Here is a 21,806-nt window from a genome sequence, read left to right as displayed (position 1 = left end):
CGGTCGGCCGCGGACGGGCGCAGACGGGCTTAACTCAGGCGCAACTCCGGCGCGCCTCCGTCGCGCCCGCTGCGCTCGTCCGCTGCGCTGCCTCATATTGCCTGTTTAAATAGGGGCGGAGCGGCGGGGGAGTGGCAGGGCCGAGATGGGAAGCTAAGCCCAAGCCAAGATGGCGCCCGCTGCCGCTGGGAGCCCGCGAAGAACACGATCAGCCCCAGCCGGCAGCTCACCCCTGAAAGCCCAAAGGAGTCAGGACCTGCACAATTTTAAAAGTAAGTTAGTGACAGTTAAAAAATCAAGCTTCGCCAGAGTAGCGCCTCCGCTCGCAGTCAGCGGGGCGAATTGTGAAAGAAAGCAGCACTCGAAAAGCATAAACCAATCAGCCCACTGCCACTGGGCCTTTGCTGTGGTTTGGGCCCTGAAGAAGTTGAGGCCATACTTGTTTGGTACTCACTTCCTAATTCAGACAGACCATAAGCCCCTCTTATGGCTAAATCAGATGAAGGGTGAAAATCCCAAACTGCTCAGGTGGTCCATTTCCCTACAGGGGATGGACTTTACAGTGGAGCACCGCACAGGGACTGACCATGGTAATGCAGATGGTCTCTCCAGGTACTTCCACTTAAAACATGAAGACTTATCTGGTCAAGGTTAAGTTTAATGTCCCTGCGTTTGGGGGGGGGGGGGGGGTTGTGTAGGAGAGTAGGGTCTGCTATCCTATGGTCACCCCAATTTTTGCTTTTTGCTTCTCTGGTTTTCGACTTCCTGAGGCTGTGGGCCTGCTAATCAGACCCCAGCCTGCTGTTCTCTCTCTAAATTTGTAATACATGTGCTATAGGTACATACCACAATTGGAAAATGAACTCCTTGTCAGCCCCTGTACCATGCACTATAGGTGCTCAGGGCATAGGTGCCACCAAGGCCTACCAGGGGCTGAAGCATAGCTTTTGCCACCCCTGGCTGGTTCTTAAATTGACACAACTGGCTGATCACTCAGCTGGGGCAAGTGGGTGTAATCACCCCTTGCTTAGATATAGTATACCTATATCTAAACCTATATCTGGACACATATAAACCTGTGAGTCACTCCTATGGAAGGCCTTATCAATCCTGGAGGCAGAGTGCGTGGTTTTATGTGAGATGGAGCTCTGGCATGAGCTGAGCCTGTTTGCAGCTGTCGGGAACAACTCCCTAAGCTAATCCGGGATAATGCCATACCATATACTATTAAGTGCCTTATAATCCTCGCGGTTATATGGCAACTTTGGTTTGGCTTTATCAAAACATGTCGTGTAAAGTGTCCTACGAATTGGAATACTACCCCCTCGCCAGTTCTGGCGACGGGGGTAGCATTCCACCCTTCTAGAGGGAGAAGACATGTTGCTTTACTGAAAGGCGGTTGATTTTAAAAGAGCCTCAGATCCACAAAATGGATGCCTCTGCCACAGACACGGGCCTGGCCTCCTGCTGCTGACCGAAACTCAGCAAATGGTGGCCTGGACAAAAGGTTTCCTGTCGCAGGGCGGTGTTAAACCACCCCAGACAGGAGATAGTGGATTGTAGCAGGGAGGTTTCAAAGAAACCAGACTCTGCCTTGGGAGCACAAGGCTGCCCCTTGCATAATCCGGCCAAACCGGTTCTGGGGCACACCAGCCCCAGTCCCAGCGTGGCCTGGATCAAAGGAAAGGGGTGTATCCACCCCCTTCCTGGGTCCCACCCATAGGAGGGTACCTAGCAGGATGTCCAGCCCACTAGATTTGAATAAGAGTGGGAGCAGTGGCAATGCAACTCAGATTATCCTGAAGAAACATAAGAAACAAAACTCTGGGCCCTTCGACATCCTACTCAATGTAGAAGACTGAAGAATCTCCCTTGTGGTCAAGGAGTGACCACCCTGTGCGAACAGGTACCATCCAGCACCTCGACCCTTCCTTTGTTGCAGTTCCTGCCGGAACTCGAGCAACAGAGATCGACGAGATCAAGCTTGCCTGCCTTCCTCCAGCCTGATCCACAGTCCCTGCAGAGCTGAGACCCGTGGAGGCGACCGGAACCGTGGGGCACGCCATCTTGAAAAGGCCACGAGATGCTGACCGTGCAACCCACGAGTGACCCTCAAAGCTGTACACCGGGGTTTGAGAAGCCCCAACCCTGAGCAACACTTGCACCAAAGCTACCCCCTCCACACTCGACGAGTACTGCGTGGGGCCCTTCTGCTTGTGTTTGCTCGACGCGTTGGTCCAGTCACTTGCCAGCTGGCTTGTGGCCCCTGTGCTGACTAAAACCCCAAATTGACTTGCTTTTCTGGTTGCTTCAGATCTGCACCAGCTCCTGTGAAAAGGAGCCCCCACTCTGACCCTCCTGGTCTGAGTGAGAAGCAATCTCCCGGTTCCGCGTGGATTGCTTTTGCCAAGTGCTGTTTGCTGCAATCTTGAAGCCGACGGTGCTGACGGCGAGAACCTGCATGGGACAGATTGTGACCTAGTCCTGGATGTCGCAGATGCCCCAGAGCCCACGTGACAGCGGAGAGAAGCCTCTCGACAACCATTGATTGCGTCCGACATTGCCTGGTTCCGTCCTGGTTCCACCCTGGTCACTGCTGAGTGACCCAGACTCTGTCCCCTCTGCTTTCAGATTTATCTCGACTTCGATCCACCCATGGATCACACCGGACACTTCTGCTTCCTATCGCCTGCAGCATCTTCAGCTCCAAGCACCAAGAGCCTGGGTGTCAAAACCCGACGCCACTTCGACCCTGTGCACCCACTTCCTGTGGGTGAGGTAACATTACAACGCTGGTGTGCCCACGTTGGCACACACCTCTAGGGTCTGTGTCTTAAGTTTTGTTCCTCTAGGTTCAGTGAAAGTATCTTTAAACTAACTTTGTGTAACTTTTACGCACCATTGACATTGCATTGGTGCAAGCCGCACTTTACGTGCTGCACCCGAATTCTGCGGGCTTCTCCCGACTTCAGCATTGCTAGTCCTGACTGCTCCCAGCGATTCTCTAGGCCCTAGGCCTAACCACTGTTCGATTGGTATCTCTTATACCACTTTTTTTGTATATGGTTTGAGTGGCCACCCGCCCTCATCCATAATTGTGCAACTTTGCATGTTATACTGTGCTTCTGATTTAACGCTTGTGCCCCTTTCCTCATAAAGAGTACTGGGGAGTAATTTAGATATAAACACATATATTTTTATAATATATACTTGTGTGGTGTCCTTTCATTTGGTATTACAGGATTGTATGTGGTAAAACAGCTCGCTTAACACGACCTCTTAAGTTAAGCCTTTAAGGCTGCTTAGTCCATGCTACCCCTAGGATAGCTTGTCTACAAGGTTGACTTACAACCAGACACCATAAGGGATTGTTTGGACTGATACAAGGTGGTTCCAGAATTGAAAACACCACATATAAGGCCAACTTCTCACATTGGTGCGCAGCGGTGCGGATTTGAGCTTGCTGTTTGTTTTACCATTGCAATCTTTATATCAAATTGAAAGATCACATCAAGTACCTTAGGTAAATATAAAATCAAAAGCTTAGCATATTAAGTTCTACTGAACTTAGTAGTTGTAGATTAAAGGGATTAGCACACCCTGACTACAACTCACTAGCAAGGTACAGTAGGAAAACACTTAGTGTAGGTAAGTGCACCACTTACATCTCACTAGTAGTCATGTCTGATACAGGTGGAGCCTCAGGCTCTGCTCCTGTAGCAGTTGACCCTACCAAGGCAACTTCCAGATATGACAACCTTAGCCACAAAGACTTGGGTGCCTTGTGCACAGCAAGGGGGCTAAAGAAGGGCAGAAGCACTACCATTCCTTCCCTGATAGCTATCCTGGAAAAGGATGACTTAGATAAGGTGAGTCAGGCTCCATTAGATTCAGGAGAGGGGGTGAACTCCCCTGAGAATGAGAATCTTCCAGAAGAAGAAGAGGAGGAGGAAGAGGAAGAAGAAGGCTCAGAGATAGAGGAGCCTGAAGATCAGGATCAGAGGGTGACCCAGGTACAGATTGGCAGGCTTAACCAGACCAATAGCTCTGGCCCAGACATAGCCATGGCTCTCCCCAATGAATATACCTACGTAGGGAGAAACCGAGCACTTAAAGACGGCGGAGGAATTGCTGTGATTTTTAAAAGAGAGTTCTCCTGTAAATGGGAAGACCTTGACTTCCCTAACTGTGAGGCGGGCCTGTTTAAACTAACTCTCTACCCTCAATTTACCTTTACGGGTATCCTGATTTACCGCCCACCGGGGTCAGCGAGCGGCTGGGCTGCTGCACTTCCCGAGCTCATTTCTACTTTTTTAGCACAATCTACCAATTTTACTATTGTTGGGGATTTAAATATTCATTTTAATTCTGTCTCGTGCGCTATTGCTAAACGCCTCCTACAGGATCTTGAAGCTCTTGACCTGCATCTCCGTAACTCTGACCCTACTCACAAGGCCGGCAACCTTTTAGACCCTATTATTTCCAATTTGACGAGCATTTCTTATCAATCCTCTACCCCTGTTCTCTGGTCAGACCATTTTTTAGTTAATTTTTCTATTAAAACATGTGTAGCTGATACTCCTGAGGTAATATAAATTTTATGGTCATGTTGTGTTCCCTAGCAAGTACCCCACCGACTCCATGTACGAGTTAAAGGTGCATGTAACTTCCCTCCTGTATCAGCTATGAAGACGCAAATACATTTGCGTCCAACGTTAACTTGTCCTCTTTCAGACCCACCATGAATGGGTTTGATGGTCCGTTCCTAAGTATGCGATGCCAACGTCTTTTTGAAGTGTACTCCTACGTTTTTCAGCCTGGCTGAAAGTAGGCCCTGAATCTCTGCCATCGAGCCTCTTTTTCTGGCTTCTGACTGCGAGGGCCTCTGCCCAAGCAGCCCCCGTACCCGTGAACTCTGACTTACTTCTAGCGCGGCCCTCCGTGCTCAGCTCGGCCTGCTGCCTGCCAAGATTGACTATAACCTTCGAGTTATCTGTTTTCCTCCCCGAAGATACATTCCAGCCTGCTAGCTTCAGTAAACATCCCTCCCCAGCTACAGGGCTAAAGGGCCGACCTGTCTTTATGCAAGTAATTCATAGCCTCTGTTGCCATGCTTCCATGGAAGGCCCCATGCCCCCACGCTTCTCATACAGACATTCAGGCGCTTATACACGCACTCACAGCAAGTATAGAATAGCTTCTGCTCTAGAGACCTTTCTGCCCAGATAGCTTAGTTCCTAAACATCAGATATCAGATATGATAGAAGCACAAGTTGATCTGACATGCCAGACTCCTGTCTCTTTCCGTCAGTGTAAATGTCAAGTCCCCTGCACCCCGTCTATCACACGTCATGCAGCTGCGCGCGCATCCAAGCTCCCGATTTCTGCTGACATTGCAACATTCTGTTGGCACCACTCCTTGATGCCACCCACTTACGTCACCTATCAGTGACGTTTCTAGCACACACCCTCGTTCACGCCTAGTTTACGCCTCTTGATGATGTACTAGCACCACGTGTATACTGTTATCTTGTCTTCTCTCAGCTGTTACGCCTCTTACATTGAACACTATGATGTAAATCAAGTATATAAGCTATGTATTGTCAATAAACGATAGCGCGCTCATCTATCCCTTCTGACACCCTGTGTGGTGGTCAGAACATGATATCCTGATTCCTTTATGAGGAATAAAACCCTTAGAAACTCTTACACCACGGACTCTGTTTTTCTTCATTTCGATTGAGTTATTATTGATTAAGTACTTACCTGCATAGAAATTAAGAGAGTAAATTAATTATTTACATCACTCCCAGGCCAGACCTTCCCCACAAAACTAGTAGGAACTGGAAACGACTAGACCTAGACAGATTAAATTCCCTTCTGGCCAACTCCACCCCGTCTGTTTCCAACATAACGATCAAAGAGCTACCTGCCATTAGTTCTTGGCTAACTACAGCTCTGGATTCCTGCCTCCCTACCCAAAAAAATAAAACTCAAATTCATCACCCCCCGGCTCCCTGGTTCAATGACTCCTTACGCCTTGAAAAATCCAACTGCAAAAAGCTAGAACGCATTTGGCGTGCTAAATATAACCCTGAGCACAAAGCCAACTATAGGTCCGCTCTAAAATCCTACCACATGGCATGTGACACCGCTAGAGCTAACTTTGCCAACAACACCATACTCACGGCTCAAAACAGGCCTAAGGCCCTGTTTAAAATTGTCAAGGAGCTCTCAGGTGCTTCCTCAGTTCCTAAAGATCCCTGTTTAGACACTGTACAGTGTAATGCTCTAGCCAATTTTTTCCGGGAAAAGATAGACAAAATTTATGCCATTTTTAATTCCACTCCTGTCACCCCTACTCACATAGCTCAAAATCCCGACAACCCTCCCCTGGATACCCCTCTCTGTTCCCTGCCTACCACTTCCCAACTGCTTTCCTGGGATCCCATTTCCCCCACACTTCTAAAAAAGTACCTCCAGAACATCAAATCTGGCTCTCCCCTGGACCCTCTCCCCCCTCAAGTTCTGTGCTCCCTCGACCCAGTTCCACTCCACATTATTTTGGATGTCCTCAACTCCTCCCTGGTAGAAGCGACTGTCCCTAAGGAATGGAAGCACGCTATGGTGGTTCCATTATTAAAGAAGGCCAATGCGGACCCCAACAATCCTTCCAACTTTCGCCCTATTTCACTGCTTTCTTGCTTCTCCAAGATTTTGGAGAAACATGTGAATTCTTTACTTAGTTCTTTTGTTGAATCCACCAATTTTCTCCACTGCTCTCAATCCGGGTTCAGGGCTGGTTTCTCCACGGAAACTACCCTCCTTGGGGTGTCAGAAACCATCAGACGCCAAGTGGATAATGGCGAGACGGTGGCACTCATCTTGCTTGACTTGAGTGCCGCTTTTGACACCGTCTCCCATTCCATCTTACTATCCACCCTGGAGGCAGTAGGTGTCGGTGGTACCGCCCTGGCCTGGATTGCTAACTTTTTGTCTGATCGCACGTTTCAGGTTTTTTCCTCTTCTTCTGCTTCATCCATCCTCTCTTCCTCTCACGGTGTTCCCCAGGGTTCCATCCTTAGTCCCCTTTTTTTCAACCTATACGTAAGGCCTCTTGCGTTCCTGGCTGAACAGGCTGGCCTCACAATTTATTCCTACGCCGATGACACCCAAGTCATCTATTCCCTATCTACTAATAAAAACCTCCCTTCCTCCTCTCTCCAAATTGGACTGAAGCATATATCGGACTGGATGCTAAAGCACAAACTGAAGCTTAACGGGGATAAAACAGAGCTGCTCCTGTTTGGCCCCGACTCCTCTCTCTGGGGCCCACACCATTGGCCTCCGGAGATGGGTCCTCTACCCACTCCATCAGTGTCTGCTCGCAATCTCGGTGTGATCTTCGACAACCAACTCACCTTCAAACATCATGTTGTGAAAGTTGCAGCCACCTGTACGACCATCATCAGGTGGCTGAGAAAGATCACTTGGATGCTGCCTACAGACACCTTGAGGACCGTCGTCCAGGCCCTTGTCATCTCACGCCTGGACTATGGGAACATCCTGCTCTTAGGTGCTGCCAAAGAGGTAACCAGAAAATACCAGGTGGTTCAGAATATGGCAGTCCGCCTGATTTGTCAACTTCCTGCCAGATCCTCGGTCACATACCACAGGCGGAACCTGCACTGGTTGCGCATTGAAAGCAGAGTGCACTTTAAAGCACTCTGCTACATGCATAAAATCATGACTGATAGAGCCCCGCGCTATCTTGCTGCTCTAGTTCAGCAATATGTCCCCCCCCGCACACTTAGGTCCTCATCGCATAACAAATTTCAAATTCCGCGCATCAACAGAGCTAAAATGGGTGGCCGCTCGTTTGCTCTGTTGGCCCCATCCTTATGGAATTCTCTTCCTCAGTCCTTGCGCACGGAATCGTGCTTTCTGAAATTCCGTAAAGGAATAAAGACCTGGCTTTTCAACAACTAATGTCCCTCCCTCCTATCACTGATCAGTTTGCTCTAGCGCCGGGAAACCTCCGGGTAGCTGTGCGCTTAATTAAGTGTAATAATAAATAAATAAATAAAATAAATATAGACCTACTAGGGAGTGGAGAGGGCCAGCACCTCCCCCGATCCCATAACTTAATTCTCCCAGGCAACAGGAGGGTGAGATCTCCATCAGGGGACTCTCATGTTTCTAGTGTCTCAAGAGAATCTCAAAGGGGAATGACTTCCCCCCAGAGGAAAGAGCATAGGGCCAGGATGAGGGCTGTCGAACTCCAAATAGAGAGGGAAGAGATAGCCTTGGCTCAAGCTAAACTTGCTTTAGCAAGAAAAAGAAAGTTGTGTGGCTTAGATGCCACTGGTTGCAGCAAAATTCCTAAAGATAAAGACAGGAGCTATGATAATAGAAAACCTGACAAAAATTCTGCCCCCCTACAAGGAAGGGGATGACATCCACAAATGGATGACTGCTCTTGAGAGAGCCTGCATGGTACAGCAGGTTCCTGAGGATCAGTGGGCAGCAATTTTATGGTACTCCTTTTCTGAGAAAGGGAGAGATAGGCTCCTCACAGTTAGACCTGAGGATGCCAAAAACTACTCTGTCCTGAAGAGTGCTCTTATTGAAGGGTTTGGCCCAACCACTGAGCAATACAGGTTGTTGTTCAGAGACACCCAAAAAGCACAGACTCGGGACAGGACTGATTTTGTTGATTATGCTACTAAGGCTCTGGAGGGTTGGCTGCAGAGAAGTAAAGTCTCAGACTATACAGGATTGTACAATCTTATAATGAGAGAGCAGATCCTTAATACCTGTCAGAACCAGCTGTTGCATCTTTCTATTGACTCTGATTTGACCTCTCCCCAAGAATTGGGAAAGAAGGCGGACAAATGGGTCAGAACAAGGATTAAGCAGAAACCCCAGAACCATGGTGACCAGAAGAAAACAGACCAGAAGGGTGGGAATCAGAAAGATAAAGAAAAGGACCAGAAGTCTTCAGGCCCCCAAACTAGCAATAAGGAGGGGGGTTCCCAAAATGGAAACAAGAAAAAGAAGAATGATGGCCCAAAGAAACCCTGGTGTAATACCTGCAAATCCGTTTCACACTGGGGCAGTGAATGCACTAAGAAAAATCCAGTTCCTGCCACTGCAGCTCCTAAAGCAACTGCACCCCCTAGTACACTCAGCAGTGGTAGTGCACAACCTAAGGGGTTAGTAGGGTTAACCTTGGGTACTGAGGTGGAATCTGGCCTAGTCAGAATCCCCACACAGGCAGTTCTCCTATATGATGTGGACTTATCTTTGACCACTGCAGTAAGCCCCAGTAACCTGGGCAAATATAGGCAGACTCCCTTAATCAATGAGAAACTGGCTCAGGCCTACAGGGACACTTGTGCCAGTGTCACTATGGTGACACCAGACTTTGTGGACCGTGGTCAGATTGTACTAGGTGAAAGTTACCTAGTGACCAATGCAAGCAACTCCACTACTTCACATAGTGTGGCTGTTGTGAACTTCTCCTGGGGAGGGGTAGATGGCCTAAAGAAAGTTGTTGTGAGTGCAGACCTCCCAGTAGACTGTCTGTTAGGCAATGATCTTGGAACCTCAGTTTGGTCGGAAGTGGAGTACAGGACTCATGCAGAAATGCTAGGGATTTCAGCTCATTTCCTTGCAGTGACAAGGTCTCAGGCTAAGAAGTGCCTTCCTGAACCAGTGGTGGATCTTGAAACATCAGACCAACCACAACCCAATAGAAGGAGCAAGAGGGTTAAGGCTGTGCCTTCCCACTTGCCCCAGGTTGAGGATCAGGTTTCACAGGAAACTGATTCTGCAGTCCAAGAGGAGACTGTCTCTGAGGAGCTTGAACCTGACCTGGTTGAGTTTCTGGGGACAGGGGGACCCTCAAGGGCAGACCTGGGGCAGGCCCAATTAGATTGCCCTTCACTTGAACCCCTCAGACAGCAAGCTGCTGCTGAGGCTGCAGGGAATGCTCAAGGTGCCCATAAAGTTTATTGGGATGATGGACTCCTTTACTCAGAGGCTAGAGACCCCAAGCCTGGTGCCACCAGGAGGTTGGTTATACCTTTGAAGTTTAGGGGTTTCCTTTTCACCTTGGCCCATGATATCCCCCTTGCAGGACACTTAGGCCAGAATAAGACTTGGGACAGGCTTGTTCCACACTTTCACTGGCCTCACATGTCAGAAAATGTCAAGGAGTTTTGTCGCCTCTGTGTCACTTGCCAAGCCAGTGGTAAGTCAGGTGGCACAACAAAGGCCCCCCTGATACTACTACCTGTGGTGGGGGTACCCTTCGAAAGAGTTGGAATAGATATTGTGGGTCCCATGAATCCTCAAACAGCATCTGGGCACAGATTTATACTGGTGGTAGTGGATCATGCCACCAGGTACCCAGAGGCAATTCCCCTGAGGACCACCACAGCACCTGTGGTGGCAAAAGCTCTCATTGCAGTTTTCTCAAGAGTGGGCTTTCCAAAGGAGGTTCTTCCAGACAGAGGTACCAACTTTATGTCTGGATACTTAAAAGCAATGTGGAAAGAGTGTGGAGTAAACTATAAGTTTACAACACCCTACCATCCACAGTGCAATGGGCTTGTTGAAAGGTTCAACAAGACCCTAAGGGAATGATAAAAGGTCTACCAGAGAAGCTTAGGCTGAAATGGGACATCCTTTTACCCTGCTTGCTCTTTGGTTACAGAGAGGTCCCACAGAAGGGGGTTGGCTACAGCCCTTTTGAACTTTTGTTTGGCCACCCTGTGAGGGGTCCACTGTGTTTGGTGAAGGAAGGATGGGAGTTACCTCTCAAAAAGCCTAAGCTAGATATTGTGGACTATGTACTTGGTCTCCGCTCCAGGATGGCTGAATACATGGAGAGAGCATCCAAAAACCTGGAGGCCAGCCAAGAATTACAGAAAGCTTGGCATGACCAAAAGGCTCTTCTGGTTGAGTTCCAGCCAGGGCAGAAGGTGTGGGTGTTGGACCCAGTGGGCCCAGCAGCACTCCAGGACAAATGGACTGGACCCTACCCTATCATTGAGAAAAAGGGAGAAGTCACCTATGTGGTTGACTTTGGCACCCCTAGGAGTCCCCACAGGGTGCTCCATGTGAACCGTTTGAAAGCATTTGTTGACAGGGAGGACATGAGTCTCCTCATGGCCACAGATGGGGATCAGGAGGAAGAGAGTGACCCTCTCCCAGACCTGCTTTCCCAGAACCCTGATGATGGTTCAGTTGATGGAGTAGCCTTGGCAGGCAGCCTCACTGAGCAGCAACAGGTGGACTGCAGACAGGTGTTGCAGGCCCACAGGCATATATTTTCACTCACACCCAGCCAGACTAACTGGTGCACCCATGAGGTGGACACTGGTGACAGTCTGCCTGTGAAGAATAAGATCTACAGGCAACCTGACCATGTCAGGGATTGTATAAAGGCTGAGGTGCAAAAGATGTTGGAGCTTGGAGTGATTGAGCCATCAGAGATCCCATGGGCTAGCCCAGTGATCCTTGTGCCAAAACCTCATACCAAAGATGGAAAGAGAGAAATTAGGTTTTGTGTGGACTACAGAGGTCTCAATGCTGTCACTAGGACAGATGTACATCCCATTCCAAGAGCAGATGAGCTCATTGATAAATTGGCTTCTGCCAAGTTTCTGAGCACATTTGATTTGACAGCTGGCTACTGGCAAATCAGACTAGCTGAAGAGTCAAAAGCCAAAACAGCATTCTCTACCCCTAGTGGACATTATCAGTTTGTGGTAATGCCCTTTGGTTTGAAGAATGTACCTGCCACCTTCCAAAGGTTGGTGAATCAAGTCCTTGCTGGGTTGGATGACTTTTGCGCAGCATATCTAGATGATATTTCTGTCTTTAGCTCTACCTGGGAGGATCACCTGATCCACCTGAAGAAGATTCTGGAGGCCCTGCAAAAGGCAGGCCTGACTATCAAGGCTACCAAGTGCCAGATAGGGCAGAGCAAGGTTGTGTACCTGGGCCACCTAGTTGGTGGGGGTTAGGTTCAACCATTGGAGAGCAAGATCCAGACCATACAGGACTGGGCTCCTCCAACTACCCAGACACCAGTCAGAGCCTTCTTGGGCCTGACTGGGTATTACAGAAAATTTGTAATGAACTATGGGTCCATTGTGACACCATTGAATGACTTGACATCCAAGAAGATGCCCAAAAAGGTTCAGTGGACAGTTAGCTGTCAAAAGGCATTTGATGACCTGAAGAAGGCCATGTGCTCTGCACCTATCCTGAAGAGTCCTGACTACTCCAAACAGTTCATTGTACAGACAGATGCTTCTGAGTTGGGGGTGGGAGCTGTGCTTTCACAACTTAATCAAGATGGTCAAGACCAGCCCATTGCTTTTATTAGCAGAAGGCTGACCCCCAGGGAGAAACGTTGGTCAGCTATTGAGAGGGAGGCCTTTGCTGTGGTTTGGGCGCTGAAGAAGTTGAGGCCATACTTGTTTGGTACTCACTTCCTAATTCAGACAGACCATAAGCCCCTCTTATGGCTAAATCAGATGAAGGGTGAAAATCCCAAACTGCTCAGGTGGTCCATTTCCCTACAGGGGATGGACTTTACAGTGGAGCACCGCCCAGGGACTGACCATGGTAATGCAGATGGTCTCTCCAGGTACTTCCACTTAGAACATGAAGACTTATCTGGTCAAGGTTAAGTTTAATGTCTTTTCGTTTGGGGGGGGGGTTGTGTAGGAGAGTAGGGTCTGCTATCCTATGATAAATAAACAACGAAAGAGAAAGGGTAATATAGAATACTCTCATACCCCATAGGTTAGATATGACCAAACAACAAGAGAGCAACCTGATAAGGAGGAGAAACTCCCCAAACAAATTAATGAAACCCGGGGAGGAGAAGTTATTTAGAAACAGGTATGTTGATCTCCACCACCAAAAAAGGTAAAAGAAAAAGACAGGTTGTGGAAGGGGAATGACGGAAGTATATAGCCCAAAGTGCTTATATTGAGTGAAAAAAGGAACCCTCAGGCACCTACTCAAGGTAGGTAGCCGTTTGTCTTCATCTGATTCCTGTTTATTAGTAAGTGATTGATAATCAAGAAACAAGTGCAAGTTAAAATAAGTATTGACTACTCCCCAAATAAATTCTTTTTAATAAGGGGGTAGCTCTAACCCAATTAAAAACAAAGTGAGAAAACGGACATATATGGGATCGTGTAAATTTGGACCCTATGTCCTACAGGGGTCGACATGTTTCAGCTATAGAGCCCCAATATGGCTCAGCATTCGTCAGGACCAACAAAAATTCTTACCTTGGTGGTGGTGCACCCTAAGGCACCAAACCAAAACCAGGTAGAAGGAAAGAGAATTACAAACTTGTAATAGCTGCACACAGACGTTCAGGTGCATACACTCAATTATGAGCGTCCTAGATCTGTAAGGAAATTGAAAAACAGAACAATATTCATAATATAAGCATATCATCACTCATATAATATTAAATTTAAGCACCATTTTTTTTATCCTTGCTCCACAACATGAGAGAATGTCAAAAGAAAATTCTAAAAAGTGGTTTAAACCCAACTTGGTGCCACCCTGAGATTGCAATGATCCCCATTAGCACTATTTCCACTCTCAACACTTATTCCTTTTTTATAAGTGGAGAAATTCCAACCAAGTGCCCAATAAACAAGTTTAACGGCACCATGGATCAAGGTTATCCATAATAACTAGGTTCACTTTACGAACCTGTCATACATTTTAGATTAATTAAAAACAAAAAACGAGTTTCCTTTGTGTGAGTGTGAATTCAAGGTTAAAACTATTAATTCAATGATTAATGTGGTATTCTTATAATTTCTGCAATTCTTAGATTTAATGGAAGAAATATTATACGTAGAAGCAAGGTTTTGTGCTTACTTACACAATGGGTCAATGTATCAAACATCAAATACCCATGACAGAAACAAGTCGTCATGTCAAGGTCTATAGAAAAAGAGGAGAGAAACGTTTCAGCAGCATTATTTGTTTTGACCAGACTTTCCATTTCAGCAGCATTACATTAAACTTCCCATTTACAATGCTGGCAGACTGATAGAGTGCCAAACGCTCAGACTACCTAAGAATGTTCACGTTTCAGCCACATTATTTGTTTTGACCAGACTTTCCATTTCAGCAGCATTACATTAACCTTCACATTTACAATGTTGGCAGACCGATAGAGTGCCAAACGCTCAGACTACTTAGAATGTTCAAGGTGCTAGAGGAAAGGCATAACGCTCGAGTTCAGTTGGTAAACTTAAAACCCTTTTAAACACGTAGCCTAATGAAGCGATGTTATGCTTCTTAACTAACTTACATGGAGAAGCAAGGCATTGGGCTTCATAGGCGCGCGGCAGTTGGGAATCTTCACGCCAGCGTCTATGTGAAAAAAACAATAATACCACTCGTCAATCAACCTGTCGCCTGTTTTCGAGCATTATCGAATCAAGTATTCTTGGTTTGCACGAATTAACATAGCCTATTCTTGGGGTCAAAAAATAGGATGTCCTAATTGTCAGGGTTATAGAGTACGGTGTAACTGACAGCACTTACATTTGTGCTGACGGCTCCCCGCAGCAAACCTAACGCTGTCTCTCCCGCGGCCCGAAACACCGCGAGACGCTAGAAATAGGAGGTTAAAAGATCATGAACGGACTACGTTAGTCACGTGGGCCAACCTTGGTTGGATAGCGGTCATGTGCCTCGTCCCTGGCTACGTGCAATTAAAGGTATAGACACAGTTAATAAACAAAGTGCTGTTTCTTTTATATATAAAAAAGGGGGGTTGCAATGGTAATCAAAAACTTTATTCCATTCACAAACAATACGCCAGCTTTTACGAGTGAATACAGGAAAGCTTTTATTGGCATCAATGTCTTTAAATATTTCCGAATTTTATCATTGTTATACAATAAACCAAAGATTATTATGAGACAGTCTATGTAAAAATAGCACTTGTTTAGACTGTATCTAGATATTAAATATCACGTATATTAACATCCAGAAAGCATAGTTTCTGGGATAGGCTCACTACTTGAGCCACTTTCTAAATATTGTGACTTCTTCTTCAAACCTCTTATCCAGACCACAAGCACCTATATAAAGGATACCAAGAGTCTGCGAGCTATGCTCCTGAATGTGAGGCTGCCTGAAAAACCGTGCTTCCTGGTTTCTATGGACATAGAAAGTTTATACACTTGCATCCCGCAGGATGCCACTTTGAAAGTGCTGGCGGATGTTCTGGAACACACTAATTGGGACTATAACACCTCTCGTACCTTTGTTATTGATTGTGCCACTCTGGCACTGAAACACAACTTTTTTCAGTATAGAGATCGAATCTTTTTACAAAAGACGGGCACTTCAATGGGCAGTACTTTTGCCCCTAGTATTGCTGGACTTTATGTCCACAATTTTGAGAAAACTCACATTTTGACTAATACCAACCCTTACACTCACAATGTTATCCTGTGGCAGAGGTACATTGATGATGTGCTCTTAATCTGGAAAGGTTAGGAGGATAGTCTTTTGGCTTTCTTCGAGTGGATTAATACCTGTGATCCCCACCTTAGATTTACGCACCAGTACAGTAGCGATTCTATTGAATTTCTGGATGTCACCATAACGAGGCAGAATGATCATCTGACCACAAAGACATATTATAAGCCGACCAGCAGGAATCATTTACTTCATTTCTCTAGTTTCCATCCGCGGCCATTGCGAGAAAATCTTCCTTTTGGTCAGTACCTTCGTTTACGCAGAAACTGCAGTAATGTAACTGATTTTAAAGAGCAGGCAGAAGGCTTGACCCAGAAATTACTGTACAGAGGATACCCGCGGAAGATTCTGAAAAAAAGTTGCAAAAGAGCAAGAAATCAGAATAGGGAAGCCTTGCTGGAGGACAGAGTAAGAACCAACAAAGCAGAAGTGCCACTTACTTGTGTAACAACATATAATAACATTTCCAACATGGTCTCTCGATGTATCAACAAACACTGGAGAATCTTGACGAGTGGTGGCCGCACCTGGGACAAACCGCTTTTTTCTTATAAACGTGAAAGAAGCATACAGGATGCGTTAGTACATACACGCCCAAGAAATAATGAAACTGCACAAGAACCTAATGCACTTACAACTTGGAGATTACCCCCGGTAGTGGGCCATTATCCATGTGGCAGATGCAGTGTCTGTCATTTGACATCAGCAGTAAAGACATTGAATTTGGAAGAAGGGAAGATTTGGCATCTGAGGAGTCACACGAATTGCAACTCGAGCAATGTAATTTATTTAATTGTCTGCCCCTGTAACTTACGGTACATGGGCATGACCACAAGAAAAATTAAATTACGAATCGGGGAGCATCGTAGTAATGTGAGATGCCGAAAAGCCACAACAAAATTGACTACACATTACCTGGAACAGGGGCATTGCCCACATGATATAAGATGGACTGTGATTGAACATCTAAAAGAAGGCAGTGAGAGCTCCATTTTTGAGAAAGAGCAACGTTGGATTTACCGTTTATCGACCCATCGGCAAGGTCTGAATGATGAAATACCGTGGGGTTCGGTAATGCGCCGCTGATTTTCTTCCCATTAATTAAACAATACCCTGAAATTTGAACATTAATTTTTTAAAACACAGTGGCTAAGACCACTTATCGACCTGATGAGAAACAAACCTGTTGGGTGTGATGAAGTCACCCTTTGAGACATTAGGAATTGAATGTCAAGTTTTCACAATAATCCATTCTTTTTTCTCATGAAATAGACAGCTTGCTTGAGTGTGATATCTGAGAAATAATCGGCTTGCTTCAGTGAATTGAACCAAGTTGTTTTTCTTGACTCAAAGTTGTAGTCTCTTGGTCCAATGTACAGTGCCCCTTTTGGGTTAACATAATCTTAACGTTTTTGTGATATGTATTGGGACTAGATGGAGTGAAGGCTAACTAGCAAAACCATGGCGGATCCTGCTAGGTTGATTGATACGGTTTGTGTTTATCAATTAGTACATCTATCATGATTACAGCCATATGACAATAAAACCTTTAGACACTCAGCCCCTATGATTAGGAACGGAATCGTGCTTTCTGGATGTTAATATACGTGATATTTAATATGTAGATACAGTCTAAACAAGTGCTATTTTTACATAGACTGTCTCATAATAATCTTTGGTTTATTGTATAACAATGATAAAATTCGGAAATATTTAAAGACATTGATGCCAATAAAAGCTTTCCTGTATTCACTCGTAAAAGCTGGCGTATTGTTTGTGAATGGAATAAAGTTTTTGATTACCATTGCAACCCCCTTTTTTTATATATAAAAGAAACAGCACTTTGTTTGTTAACTGTGTCTATACCTTTAATTGCACGGAGCCAGGGACGAGGCACATGACCGCTATCCAACCAAGGTTGGCCCACGTGACTAACGTAGTCCGTTCATGATCTTTTAACCTCCCATTTCTAGCGTCTCGCGGTGTTTCGGGCCGCGGGAGAGACAGCGTTAGGTTTGCTGCGGGGAGCCGTCAGCACAAATGTAAGTGCTGTCAGTTACACCGTACTCTATAACCCTGACAATTAGGACATCCTATTTTTTGACCCCAAGAATAGGCTACGTTAATTCGTGCAAACCAAGAATACTTGATAAGATAATGCTCGAAAACAGGCGACAGGTTGATTGACGAGTGGTATTATTGTTTTTTTCACATAGACGCTGGCGTGAAGATTCCCAACTGCCGCGCGCCTATGAAGCCCGATGCCTTGCTTCTCCATGTAAGTTAGTTAAGAAGCATAACATCGCTTCGTTGGGAGAGAGGGGTGGGGGGAGAGTGAGCAGACTCAAAAACCCTTCAAGTGTGAAAAAGGCCGCTTTATTGGAACAGGTGCACATTTACAAAATACACAAACTCGGCAACCGCCTCACAATCTAAACCACAACTCAAGTTTTTGTTCGTTTTATTTCAAACCCCAAACCCCGCCCCCACCCCACACCCTCCATCACACCCACCCCCACCCGTACATACCCAACACAAAACCATACAAACCCCAATAACATTATAACATTATAACATCACCTAATAAATATAAAATCTTACATCTCTGACTATAAACCAACTGAACATATCCCCCGAGCCATATTCTCCGAACCCCACCTCAATCAGTCTGAACAATCCCCAAACAAGAACCGATACAACTAACGGGTCCAACTTGGCCCAAAACTGACGATCACATAGCAAAACCGCCACGCACCTGTCCAAAGCGACAAAAGAACACGTAAAACCCCATGAACACATGTTTCAAAAGGCAGCCAAATAAAATAAATAAATAATAGAAAAATCCCCTAAAAAGAGGGAGGGAGGGAGGGACAAAAAATTTCTAAGCTCAACCGGCCACCAGGTCACCAAGCCTAAAATGGTGCCCGGAGCGAGGAGCCCCGCCCATTTATAAGGGAGCGCACAATACAACTAAAACCAGCCCAAAAACGCCCAAAAGAACCTGCTAGAAGAAATATCCCCACCCAGATCTCCCAAACCGCCCGGGGGAGGAGACCTCCCGGGGGTCGGCTGCCCTCCCCCAAGCCCCCCTTGGGAGAGAGGGGTGGGGGAGAGTGAGCAGACTCAAAAACCCTTCAAGTGTGAAAAAGGCCGCTTTATTGGAACAGGTGCACATTTACAAAATACACAAACTCGGCAACCGCCTCACAATCTAAACCACAACTCAAGTTTTTGTTCGTTTTATTTCAAACCCCAAACCCCGCCCCCACCCTACACCCTCCATCACACCCACCCCCACCCGTACATACCCAACACAAAACCATACAAACCCCAATAACATTATAACATTATAACATCACCTAATAAATATAAAATCTTACATCTCTGACTATAAACCAACTGAACATATCCCGCGAGCCATATTCTCCGAACCCCACCTCAATCAGTCTGAACAATCCCCAAACAAGAACCGATACAACTAACGGGTCCAACTTGGCCCAAAACTGACGATCACATAGCAAAACCGCCATCCAGAAAGCCGTGGGGTGAAGGACTGATATGGAGAGAAACCCCACCTTTCTGCCCCCCACCGACCTAAAACAGGGGAAGGGTGGGGGGGGGTGGGTGGGGGTACAAGGGGGACCAATGAAGAAAAAAGGAGGAGAAAACCAAAGCACAACACCGACTACCACTTACTCACCAACCAACTGTTGCACCGTCAAGCAGCGAGATAGAACCTCCCACAACTCCAGAAGATATAGGTCCATACCCATACGGGACAGATGTACACCGTCCCCCCGAAAAAATTCCACAGCATCATATTTAATGTCACTATGGACGATGCGACCGAAACCTAGGTCCCTACAAAAACGAGAAACCTCCAGATTCACCTTCCTCCGGGATTTGTCCACTGCCTTCGGTTTCACCGCATACCTCCAAACCCTCCGTGGCACCATTTCCGTCCAAAGGACATGACAACCCGACCACTGGCTGTGTAATAAGGCCAAGTCCTTCTTAATCGCCCGAAGCAGGACAACCCCTTTAACAGAACCCATGTCATTCTCACCCAAATGAAGGACCAGAACATCCGGGCAAACTCCCCCTACCAACCAAGAATTCAAAGCAGGGATAAGCTCTTTCCATAACATACCCCCCTTTCCCTTCCAAACCACATTAAACAAACGATCATTGAACCCCAACGATGAACCAAAATAACTCTGACGAGCTTGAACTTGAGCTCTCTTAATGAAGGAATGGCCCACGATCCAAATTGTAACGTAAGCAGCCCGAGGACCAGCCACAGAACCTGTAAAAGAAAACAGAATCAGACAGGCGAAACAGATGAAGACGCCAGCGCACCCGCAGCCTCATTACGAACATAGCGCCGAAAACAATTCGAAGTCCAGCGCCCCAGACCCATGATGTCCTCCCTCGACCAGCCCCTGTTGAAGGCTTCCGTGGCCGCCCCAATTCGAAACGAGTGAGTACCGTATGAAGACCCATCCAAACCAATATATCGCAGCGCTTTACGCAGCACCATGCGCAGTTGATAATTTGTCACACCAGAACCGTTAGCATGGCGAAAAACTTGAAGCTCCAAAGGCCCACCCGACAGTTTCCTCCAGCCAATCGCCCATTTTAAAGGGCACGTTTCCGGAGTCGCAACCGACTCCAACCAGACACCCTTACCCATACTCCTCTGATCCGTTTTGGAGTGTGAGAGCCAGATGTGGACCCCCCGCTCCGTGATTTGAACATCCCCCCAAAGAAGACCAGGAGAGTACCTGTTGCCAAGCAACTCAGACACACGAAAAGCTCCAAAAAACATCCACACCATCAACGTGGCAAACAAACACGCTTCCACTCGGTCAGTGCACACAACCGGTAGAACAGAAATAACCTGGAACAGCCTTTGCCAAGACAAAGGGGATCTCAAAGTGCGAATAGCACCACTCTCCCTAGACCACCCCTCCAACATTCTCCTACCCAACTCCCCAGCCGACGGAGAGTAACCCCACAAGAGCTTACCCATAAAAGACACTCCAGCCAGTTTTCCGGAAATAGTAATTCTAGACAACCTTTTATCCATCAAAACTAAAATGAACTGTACCACATCCTCCGACCGTTGCCAATCCAGTTCCCTCCAACAAGCACCTGACTCCAAAAATTCCTTCCAGGCTAACTGATACGCCGTCCTCGTGGAAGGGGCCAGGGAACCTAAAACCAGGTGAAGGACCCGGTGTTGCCTACCGTCCACAGGTATTCCGGCATGGGAGTCGGCTCCTCGTCTGCCTCCAAAGCAAGCCCACGGAATCTCTCCCACTGTGAACGAGACAAAGCATCCGCAATGTCATTGTCCACGCCAGGAACGTGTAGGGCCCGAAAACCAATATCATGCTTCAGACAACCCAACACAAACACTCTCAGAAGTTTCAAAATCTGGGGATCTCTGGCCGACTGTTTGTTAATCACCTGAACCACAGCCAGATTATCAATCCGAAAGAGGACCTTTTTGTGTGCCAACTCCGCCCCCCACAGTGTGACCGCAACAACCACAGGAAAGAGTTCTAGAAAGGCAATACTCCTACCACCATTCTTCCATTGCAAGGGCCACTGTTGAGCACACCACCGTCCTTGCCAGTAGAGACCAAAACCCTCACTACCGGCGGCATCAGAGAAGATCTGTACCTCCCAACACCAATCCACCTCCCAACACAAAGGCACACCATTGAAGGAATGTAAGAAAAAGACCCACATTCGTAAGTCCTCTTTCACACCCGCTGACAGTCTCACCCTATGATGTGGAAGGGAATGACCAGACAAGGCCCTGCCTAACCGCCTACAGAAAGTCCTACCCGCCCGAACCACTCTGCAAGCAAAATTCAGGTGTCCCAGCAAAACTTGTATCTCTCTCACAAACACCTTCCCCTTCCCCATCATAGTTCCAACCAGCTCAAGCATTTTTTGTTTCTTGTCCATTGGAAGACGAGCCTGCATCAAATGAGAGTCAAGCTCGATCCCCAAAAAAGACATGGTCGCGCAAGGACCCATGGTCTTCTCCGGAGCCAACGGCACACCCAAGTAACTCATCAATGATTGAAACGATATGAGAGCCGCTTGGCAAGTAAGCGAATTGGCAGCACCTACAAAAAAGAAGTCATCCAAATAGTGAGTGACAAGGACATGGCCACTCTGTGTAGTAAACCACCACTGAAGAAATGTGCTGAAGGTTTCGAACAACGCACAAGACATAGAACAGC

General features: G+C 46.8%; 1 long non-coding RNA gene across 2 annotated transcripts in view; it reads right to left on the bottom strand.

Annotated features, from left to right (window-relative positions):
* LOC147729310 (uncharacterized) overlaps positions 1–14,694 on the bottom strand; it is a 120,352-nt gene extending 105,658 nt beyond the window's left edge. The window contains exons 1-3 of one of the 2 annotated variants that reach the window (XR_015309210.1): positions 14,602–14,694; positions 14,366–14,427; positions 13,931–13,992 (exon numbers count right to left, since the gene is read on the bottom strand). This is a non-coding gene — a long non-coding RNA (uncharacterized LOC147729310). The remainder of the gene's footprint in view (positions 1–13,930; positions 13,993–14,365; positions 14,428–14,601) is intronic. The other variant, XR_015309211.1, reaches the window with a different exon arrangement.
* Positions 14,695–21,806: the final 7,112 nt, after the last annotated feature.

This window comes from Lissotriton vulgaris, chromosome 2_2 (assembly GCF_964263255.1).
Source record: "Lissotriton vulgaris chromosome 2_2, aLisVul1.2, whole genome shotgun sequence".
NCBI lineage: Eukaryota > Metazoa > Chordata > Amphibia > Caudata > Salamandridae > Lissotriton > Lissotriton vulgaris.
Note: the sequence above shows the minus strand (reverse complement) of the source record. Positions and strands in the feature narration are given on the sequence as shown.